Source organism: Lutjanus erythropterus, chromosome 23 (genome assembly GCF_056507025.1).
Source record: "Lutjanus erythropterus isolate fLutEry1 chromosome 23, fLutEry1.hap2, whole genome shotgun sequence".
In the NCBI taxonomy this organism is placed as follows: domain Eukaryota; kingdom Metazoa; phylum Chordata; class Actinopteri; order Lutjaniformes; family Lutjanidae; genus Lutjanus; species Lutjanus erythropterus.
The window spans coordinates 28,885,539-28,894,758 of NC_139339.1; the positions used below are offsets into that span (position 1 = coordinate 28,885,539).

Below are 9,220 nucleotides of genomic sequence, written 5' to 3' on the forward strand. Positions count from 1 at the left end.
AACAACAACAACAGCTCAGGAGCCTCCTCCTCCTCCTCCACAACAACAACAACAAGAACAACAACAGCTCAGGAGCCTCCTCCTCCACAACAACAACAACAACAACAACAAGAACAACAGCTCAGGAGCCTCCTCCTCCACAACAACAACAACAACAACAACAGCTCAGGAGCCTCCTCCTCCTCCTCCACAACAACAATAACAACAACAACAACAACAGCTCAGGAGCCTCCTCCTCCTCCACAACAACAACAACAACAACAACAACAGCATCCTCCTCCACAACAACAACAGCAGCAGCAGCAGCATCCTCCTCCACAACAACAACAACAACAACAGCAGCAGCAGCATCCTCCTCCACAACAACAACAGCAGCAGCAGCAGCATCAGCATCCTCCTCCACAACAACAACAACAACAACAACAGCAGCAGCAGCAGCATCCTCCACAACAACAACAACAACAACAACAACAACAACAACAACAGCAGCAGCATCTGTAGTGGTATAATTTTTTATCATCAAGTTCCCTCCATCCACTTATGCCAAGTTCACTCCATCCACTGTAGTATAATTTTCAAGCGCCAGATTCACTCCATCCAAAGGCAACATTTCACTCTATGATAGATCATGATGCCCATCCAGAAGGATAATGAGGCAAAGGACCTTGTACACTGTAAACCCGAATAAGTTCACAGAACTCAAAAATTATTTTGTAACAGATTACACAAAAATATTTTAGTGATGTTTTTAAATGTTTTAAGTTTACATAAAATAAAAATTACATTTGCAGTTGCCTTAAATTATCTCAATGTTATCTTATAAATATTGATATTCCACAACCTATAATTAGAGAGTAATTCACTCAAATTTTTTAATACTTTTCAACTCATACAATGTGGGAAATAGACTCAAAATTTTCAATATTCTTCAACTCATAATCTGGGGTAAATGCACTCAAAATTCATTCTAAACTGAAATACTGATGCTGGCCCACTACACAATTATAATCAGGTAATAATTTTAGAAAACATGAAGGCAACACCACAGTGACAATTTAACAACTTTTTTTTATTCAACACAATGTGCTTTTTAAAAGGGACGAGTCAAAAGAGCTCAGTCAAAACAAAGTGCTTGTCATAAATTAAAACAAAAGGAAAAGGAAATGACTCCAGCAAAACAAGATGTGTTTTAAAGTACAGTAAGTGTTAATAGTTCCATATTCTGATAGTGATCATTGCTACAGACAGTAGATTCAGTATTTTGGGTCTCCATCTCAAATTATTCAGTAAACATTATGATAAAAACCTCACAAAGCATTCAGGATAAAAAACAATCCATCCTCAACAGCAATGACAACTACTAGAATGTGGAGCCATTTAACACTGTTTAAAAACATTTTGGCACTTACTGTACCTTGAAGGCTGCAACTCACTATTTTATAATAAAACATTCAACTAAAGCACTGGCTTTGGGCCGTACATCAACTGGCAACATCAAGGTAGGCATTAGACAACAGAACATTAAACATGTATAGTGCATGAATTGAACATCATTGAACACAATTTTCCACAAGTTATTCAGTGCATAAACTTGGGCTGGGCAATATGCCAATGTTGTGATATTTATGTATTAACAATCAATGTATTAAATCTGAGGTAGAAGAGGCAAACAGTGCTACATTCAGTATCGTTATTTAGGCTTTGTACTGAGTAGAAATCTGAGGTAAAATGGAAACAGTGTCACATCTTAAAACTGAGGTAGAAGAGGAAAATGATTACATTTGTAAAGATGGGAAAAATAAACAAAAGACTTCCTCAATACTCAGCTCAACAAACAGCCCATTCTGAGTGATTCACTCATTGAACAAATCATTCTTCAGCGTCAGTAGACGCCCTTTCAGTGGTTTGTTGTCCTCAAGACACATGACAACTTTTTGGATAAATGTGAATGTAAGCTCGAGATTCTTTGGGTACTGTAGGTCTAGTGCATAGATGTACCCAAAGAGCAGGAGAAATGAGTCAGCTAGATTTGTGGGACCACTCACAAGTATTTCATCCTCCACGACAATACAGATGCTCTCAGGGCTGAAGAGGGCTGCGTCAGTAGTGTCATCCGAGACGACTGTCAGGAGAGCCACCGGAGTGTCTGTGAGGTCTGGACCATCTGCTGACTACAAAACACAAATAATACAAGAATGAGTTCAGCCCCTCAAGGATACAAATCATGCTAATGATGTCTAGAAGTGATATTACGGTCATTTAGCACTTTGCACTAAGACTGCAACTAAGCTACATGTAAACTTTTTTCTTTACATGTGCTATATATATATATATATATATATATATATTAGTTTGGCCATATATTAGTTCCACACCTACCTGTTAACATACTTTTTGTTTAGTGGAATGCTTTATACTTACCTTTTCATTTATATAATATTTACATTTTGTTACAGTTTGCAGAATAACAACTCAAGTAAACTTCATAAACAGGTCCTGGTTCTCCTAGAGTTATTTGAGTGATGCCATATGTTTAAGCTGACTGAATAGCTAGGCAAAGGGATTGATAGTGAGGCCAGTACACTTACATTACAGGTCCTGAAGAACTTGGAGGCATCTTCACGCAGGTACACAGGAAGCGCACGAAGGACAAGGGCCCGTCTCATATTTACATCACGTTGTTCCTAGATGGACAAAAAATATCCATTACAGTAATTTTATACTACGGCTTCTTACAGTTGTCTGTAAATAACCTGTTAATAATCTGTTTCTGAATGATGCAAAGTTAAAAATTCACCTGAAGGTCATAAATCCTCATGAGCTTGCCTAGCTCCTCCGCTATCTTGCCAGTCTTGGTGGCCTTCTCTCTGAACAAGGTGATGAGTTTAGGTGTGTGTCTATCCAGCTCCTTGTAGAATTGATTGCGCAGGTTAACGTTGTTGATTCGTTGGAACTCCTGTAGCACCTGTATATGGACAGAATTACACAGAAATGTACAAAAATGAATTAGGAACAGAATTATGAATTCATTTTAATAAGTTTTCAGTTGGCAGGTAGCAGAACCAAGGGAAATTCGATTAGGGATGGGTCAGAACCAAGGTCAAAATAGAAAGATAATTGTCATTGTCAACAGTCATTTAAATATTGGAAAAAATCAAAAGAGACATGTTCAAAGTGGGCATGCTAAAGAGTCATGATGATTAATTGCTCTCAACAGGGACAGTAAACAGTAAAATAATTTAAATAATCAAACAGTAAAATAGTTAAGTGAATTCGATTCACATCACTAAATTCTATATACATGACCATTTATGGACATGTATAGTTCTTTCCCTATCAGTGGTTACACATGTATAAATCAACTGGTGTTATCAACCCAACAGGGAGGTAGGGGACAGCATGTATATTGATGACTACATGCCATGCCATGCCATCAAAAGAACAGCATCTTGTTTTATTTTTTTTTACCTGTGACTCCATAAGTAGGGCTGGCCATCTGTCCACGACATCTCTCACCCTTGGAGCTACAAGAGCTCCAACAATTTCTTGCCGACGAAGGGCATAGGTCGTGTTCATGAGCTTGCCTATGACTAATTGGTTTCTCTCAGTCTTTTCAACTTCATGCATGATTTCTTCTCTCATTTCTTCCAGAGTGGCTGGGGTTTGATCCTTCGGTATGTTGATGATGTAGTTGACCTCAGCTTTTCGAGCTTTCTTTATGTTGTGATGAGGGTGGTCATTGTCGGGGTTGTTTCGGCTCCGTCTCCCTGTGTTGATGGCTACTTCTGCAACCCCAGCTTTGGCCAGACTGTTACGGTAAGATGCAACCTTGTACCCTATGTGACGTTTCCATCCCAACTCCCCGTCTTCACCAGCCGTCATTCTGAGACATGGATGTGCTGTAATTAAAGCTTGAGCAGCCCTTGCCAATTCCTTTTCATGTGGGTATGGTTTAAAACTGCAGATAGTTTCTGCCATTTTTCTAAGGATTTCACCCTTCTGCGACCTCTTTAACTTCAGCAATTTTCCTGATTGTTCATAAACACGATTTCCTTCTTCTAGTATATGTTCCATTTCATAACCAAAACCAGGAACAACAAAGTGATCAGGCCAACTCTTCTGGCGCTGTGATGCAGGAACATGTGGAAGTATGTCTGTGTCAGAAGATGCAGTGGATGAGGTGTCACCTTCAGGTCTGACGACTCTCAATGTGCCCTTTTCTGGTAACTCCTGGATGTCCACAAGAAGACAAAGATCACCATCAAAGTCTGGATCCTCATAATGCAGGCTGAAGTCCCCATCCAGTCTCGGCTTGAACCTGTCTTGCATTATTTCTTTCAGCTCCTCCACTGACTTTGGTCGCTGAAGTAGAGTAAGTTTCAGGGCAGTGTCTCGTGCAACATATACACGCAGCATATGCTTCTGGGCAGCAGCCATCTTTTGGTTCTTAAAAGACAAAAATATGTTACTTCTCATGGAGAGTGAGGGTGACACACACAACATATACATGACCATAGACCCACTGGTCCACACAAACACTGGGACACTACATGAACAATGGGACGTATGGAGGGCCAGCTGCTGGAGTGGGGCAGTTTATTCATGGACCCACTGGTCCGCACAGCTCTGAGAGAAAGTTGCAGTCAGCTGTTTACGTGCTTCAACAAATCTTCAGTGTAACAATATGAAACATTTGGGTGTCAAGAGCAATCTTCCATTTATGTTGTAAGCGCAGAGAGGTGTTTTGTCATTTAGCTCTGATGGGGTGTGAACAGCCAAATTCTTTGGGAAAAGTTCGTAGGATCTCAGGTGTTCAATGTAGTGTGATGTGTGCTCTTGGCAAAGAAAGACAAGCCTACTGTTAACCAGGAGAACCTGTTCAATTCTACAGTAATTAGGCAGTCCTCCCTCTTGCCCCACAGACAAAAACATTCCTACAGCATAATCAGTTCCATCAATGCAGACTTTTGATGTGCTGTAAACAACATTGCTTGCTGTTATTTGTTCAATGTATGTCTTGGCAACATTTGGAAGCACTGATACCAGTACAGAGGAGACATTTGATGTCTGCTGGTGAGGTTTGAAGAATCCTGAGGCACTGAGATGGTATGCTACCATGTACTGATGCTTCTCTGCAAGTGTTTTTAACACATTCTTAAAGTTGTGTGTGTCTTGTACAACTCTCTTGAAAAAACGGTGTTTACCCTCAAACCTCATTGTCCACAATTGAACAAGGGGCCCAAAACGGCGCACAAGGTCAGGATAATGTTCAATGTAGTGATGTTTAGGACGGAGTTTGAAATCTGGGAAGACTTCTTTCAGCATCTCTCTATGATCCTGTATCTTGGACTGTAAATACTGGATGGACTCCTCTGTGAATTCTGAGCACAGAGATAACTCTACTACCTCTTTTAAGTCCATTAGCACAGTCCACGCGCCATCCTCTTCAGGAACTGCATTCCCAATAATCAAAGGGAGCAGTCTAAGCAATGTGGCATTTTCATGGCCATTACCACCAATGCTTTTCTTTACAGCGAAGGTCTGTGGTATTTTATGAGGTTTGTCAATCTTGTCAGTGTGCTGGTATGGAAATGACACAATTCTCTCGTTCAAATCTTCAAGGGTAAAGTATTTGCGACGGATCATCTCTCCGATACACAGGGCGAGCTCTACGGGTACAATGCCCTCAAAAAGATCATGGAGTACATCAGGTGGAAAGCCAGTGACAGTATGAAAATGCTCTAGATGCTGGCTCAGGACACAATCTGCCTGAACACCATTGTGACTCTGACTATCCCCATGCATTACAGCATGCACATCACTGTTATGGCTGTCTTTTGTCCTAAGACTGAACTCGCCACTTGCAACTTCATGAGTCTGAAGTTTGGCTTGAGTTGCTGTGCAAAATCTGCAAAAATATTCTGCTCTAAAAGACTTTGAAAAGCCTGCCAAATCATGGGCTGCAAGATTGTCAGACAGCACACACATGACTGTTCCCTGAACTACCTTACCAATAGACTCGATGAATACCCCATCTTGTTCAAGGGTATGGAGGTCTCTCAACAAAGGAGCAAGTGCTTTTTCATAGCCAAATGTCTGTATGTCAGCCACTTTACATAAAGCTGCAAGCTGAATCACATGCAAGGCTGATCGGTATTTACTGGGTAGATCAGCAAGCATCCAGTATACTGAACAGATTTTGTGTATTTTTCGTGATGTGCCAAGTGGATTGGCTATTTCCAAATCATCAATGTACAAAATGAGTGTTATCTGTAACTCATCTGAAGACAAGAATGTGTTCTCTTTGAAGTACAAGCCATCTTGGTGGCTTGCATAATGACTGTTTTGTGCCACTTTTGTTTCTTTCATTTTGTCCAGAATATCTGTGTGATTGAAGATTTTTTGTATCATCTCAAGAATGGGAACATGCACTGCTGCATGTCCGGGCTCTAGCAGATACTGTACAGGCTTTACCACAGGGTAATTATTTTCAATGAAGGTTTTTCTTCTCTTGATAGAGGATAACTGCTCCCCCTTAGCTGTGGCACTGACAATAACATTACTGTCCATAACAGTACTGACAACCTCATTTAGAAGTGTTTCACTGACAGTGAGGTCATGACTCTGTAAGACCTCTCTAATGTCATGTTTGAGTATTGGTTCGGACAAGGAAGATATCTGAGTCAAATGTTCCACTATTTCCTGAGATGCCATGTCAGATACATGAAGAATAGATCGCATCTTTAGGAATAATGATGCCAAGTTATGTTTCAACTGGGCTCTTAAAATGTCTGTGGCACACTGACTGTTTCCCTCATTGAGATCAAATGTGTCTGCAGACCCTGCACTGTGACATTCAGCAGGTTCCCCAAGACTTTCTGCTGCAACTACACCTGGGGCACTATCATTGTCTGCCATTACAACACATTCATCAAAGTCAGAATCACCACCATGTTTTCTACTTTTGTGTGCATTAAACGCTGAGTAGCTATTTGTTCTGTAATTACAGTTATTGAATGGGCATGTTACCATCTCATGACTTCGTAAATGACTTCTCAAATGACCAAACAGAATTTCCTCAGAAAAGGGCTGCTTGAAGTTACACAAAGTACATGTAAAAAAAACACATGCTCCTTCAGTTGCAGCTACTCTACATGAATCATTGTGAGACCTTGACAGATGAGCTTTCATTGCTTCGAATGATGGGAAAGTACAAATGCAACTGTCATAGAGACATGGCAGGGGGGACACTCTTGAATATTGGCTATGCAGTACAGTATAGTGCCAAAATAATTGTCCCCGAGTATTTGAAGTTGCAGAACACAACTTGCACTTCCACTCCATTGGACCAACTTAGCCCTGCAATTCAAATATTTTCAATTAAAGTCTAAACCATTTCAGCCCTGTTTTGCAATTCTGGCTATTCAAAAATTGAATTTGTACAAGTTAAAATGTCTTAAAATTTTGAATGAAGGGGAAAATCATTGTGCCAACCAGTTGATAACACATCAGTAATTTGATTAAGTCTGTTCTTCTGCTGCAAAAAATCTGAACATTGTGAATAATTCAGGGTGAAAAATTATATATTTTTTTTAATTCAAATTAGTACACAATTTACATAACTCACCTATTGGCACCTGTCTGATGGTGAAACGCTGACTCTCTGTAGCACTCTTTGTAGTCCGATATCTGTACACAACATGAGCACAAAAATGATTTATTAATGTTCAAAAACATTTCTAAAATAATACATCACATACATTACAATGATAAATACAATAAAACTGTGATACAGACAAAACAGTTAAATCTATCAAAATATGCACTGTACACTAATTTTAGTAAAATGAAAATGTTAAAAGATGAGCAAGTTAGTTATTAACAAGCAAAACATCAGTCGTGTGCTTATAGATCTGCTATTTCTGTTGTTGATGGTTTGTTTTTAACGCGGTATTAATAAAGGGTTCAAGTGATCAAACTATTTTTTCTGTGGACCCCACAGTTGAGATAAAAACATTTAAAGAAACAGTCATTTGCAAAAGAACGACTGGAAACATAAAGTAAAACCAAATATTAATAACACTATTTCATAATACATCCTACCTGAACCGTTAAAGGATCTCGAGATGATCTCACAACCACAGCTTGAGCCTACGAAGAAATACAAACGCAGGCCTGGTTAGCATCATGATAACACACGCACATTATGCTGTTTAGCATTGTTTGTTTCACGCTAGGACACACATACACACAACACGTTGGCTATGTTGGTTACTCGAGTCGACAACGTAAAATATTGACTATGTAACGCGAACTAAGTATACTCACAGTACACACGTGGATAACCGGCGCCCAGCGAAAACAACAACCGGCAGAAACCGGAAGCAGGGATAACGTTATGCTTTCGGCCTCCGCCAGAGAGATTTTACTCGTGGATCTAACCGTCGATGTCCCGGGCAAACATGCATTATGGGAAATGTAGTTCATCTAGGAAACCTGCCACGTTACCAACCCGCAACGTTACAACCCACGTTACACCGTTGTAAGAAGAAGTAACGTAAATTTGTCACATTCTACAACTTCTAAAGTTACCATTACTTGGATCTGTAAATATTCACTGTACACATTGTACAAATGCATTCCAAATTTAGACTATTTGTCGAAATCAATTCAAAACAAAACCGTTAACGTTACTTACCAAATCCGGAATGATGATAAGATGGCGCTTAAGAAAACGAGGGCAAGAAGCCTAGTGAAAAAAAACTGAGGTGGTGGTGGATTGAAGCGGTGGAATAAAAGTACGCATTGCAAACAAATAAAAAGAAATTAAAATGTGTTCCACATCCACGGCGGCTGGCATAAACTTCAGATTCGCAACTCCGCATCAAGGCAAATTCAAGATGGCTGACTCAGCTTTCCTGAGGGAGAGATAAGACCCGCCCACTATAACGTCGTAACGTCGTTAACGTCATGACGCTACTGTATGGTTCCTAATCTTTTTGAGTGTTCCACACAATTTAGCTATAAAATATTGAGCCCTATTCAATTAAAGTGGCATAAATCTTAATAGAGCTCAACACTTTATAGTTTAGTCAACTTCATAACGACATTTGACTGTCACGACCTTATTAGTTATGAGTTGGTATAACTGTTTGGGATTACAGTGTAGGTACTTTCCCACGCCTAGTGTTTACCACACGGATTAAAAGTCAGTAAGTCA

General features: G+C 39.8%; 1 long non-coding RNA gene across 1 annotated transcript; it reads right to left on the reverse strand.

The window, feature by feature from the left end:
- Positions 1 to 1,568: 1,568 nt before the first annotated feature.
- Positions 1,569 to 2,988, reverse strand: LOC146306353 (uncharacterized). Its single transcript, XR_014769092.1, has 3 exons — positions 2,798 to 2,988; positions 2,589 to 2,684; positions 1,569 to 2,171 (listed from the first exon to the last, which is right to left on the reverse strand). It is a non-coding gene; the product is annotated as an uncharacterized LOC146306353 (long non-coding RNA).
- Between the last annotated feature and the right edge of the window lie 6,232 nt (positions 2,989 to 9,220).